The sequence below is a fragment of the Pezoporus occidentalis genome, unplaced genomic scaffold (assembly GCF_034315485.1).
Source record: "Pezoporus occidentalis ecotype Australia unplaced genomic scaffold, CSIRO_AGI_Poc_V1 ctg11, whole genome shotgun sequence".
In the NCBI taxonomy this organism is placed as follows: domain Eukaryota; kingdom Metazoa; phylum Chordata; class Aves; order Psittaciformes; family Psittacidae; genus Pezoporus; species Pezoporus occidentalis.
The window spans coordinates 7,499,845-7,500,921 of record NW_026912886.1 but is presented as its reverse complement, the minus strand read 5'-3'; positions in this window follow the sequence as shown (position 1 = coordinate 7,500,921).

Below are 1,077 nucleotides of genomic sequence, written 5' to 3'. Positions count from 1 at the left end.
CTGCTATCAAGTGCTTGTGTGGGAGTAGCAGCAGCACAGGACCAATGCCAATTAACTGAAATACAAGTAGGCAGATATAGTGCAACTATTTTTTCCCCATTTTGCTTAAAAGCACAACTTGAGCTTAAAATAATTACGACATCAAATTAATGTCATTAAGTTAACTCCAGTGGATTGTTTAAGTATCAGCCTTTTATAGGAATGCCGGAACAATTTGCTTTGATTAGAGAATCTGGTTCCTGTCATAAGGAAAGCTCTGTTCCTTTCATGTACTTCAGGCTTGAACTCTTGAACAAAAATTGAAGGTTTCTTATTTACTAATCTAATAGACTTTCAAGCTTGCTGTAGCTGCATTAGAAGATAGTTAGCAGTTCTAGTCTCCACCTGTTTGTCTCGCTGTGTGCATCTGCAATACATGCTTTCCTTATTTCACTGCCATATCCTGTGACTTGCAGCACTCCAAAACTTCTGAGATCCCTACTTTTTCCTTTTAGAAGATTTTCTTTTCACATTTTAATGTCACAATTTTCACAGTAAATTAAATGCTGTGATATATATATTCAGATGCTAAAGAATTTTTGTTCCTGGGCTCATTCCATATGTGGCTAGCTGCAGTATTAAATATAAACCCAAAAGAGAACCTTCTGAGGGTATGGCTGAACGTTATGCAATGATAATTGCAAAAGTTAACAACGGACGTTCTTCCAAGTAATGAACCAAAGAAACGCACATTCCTGTACTAAATGCCTGTTGAGATGATCGTTCAATTTAGTAAGTCTTTTGTTTACTCCCTAATCCTCACAGTGTCAGCTGGAAAGCTGAATGTTTTTCTCAAGTAGCCAGTTTAGTGAGTTGGTTTCTTTTTAGCATTTTGTAGGTAAAAGTGAAGTCAAACAATTAGGCAAGAAAATGTGTTTTATAATTGTGTGTGTTGAGATTATATATGCTATATATGTGTATATGCACATAAGAGGATGATTTATGATGATGAATAGGAATGAGATTTTCTGCTAAATGCTTCAGTTGCTTAAAATTCCTTTGACTTTGCTACAAAAGAAGATACCCTACTTAAGTGCA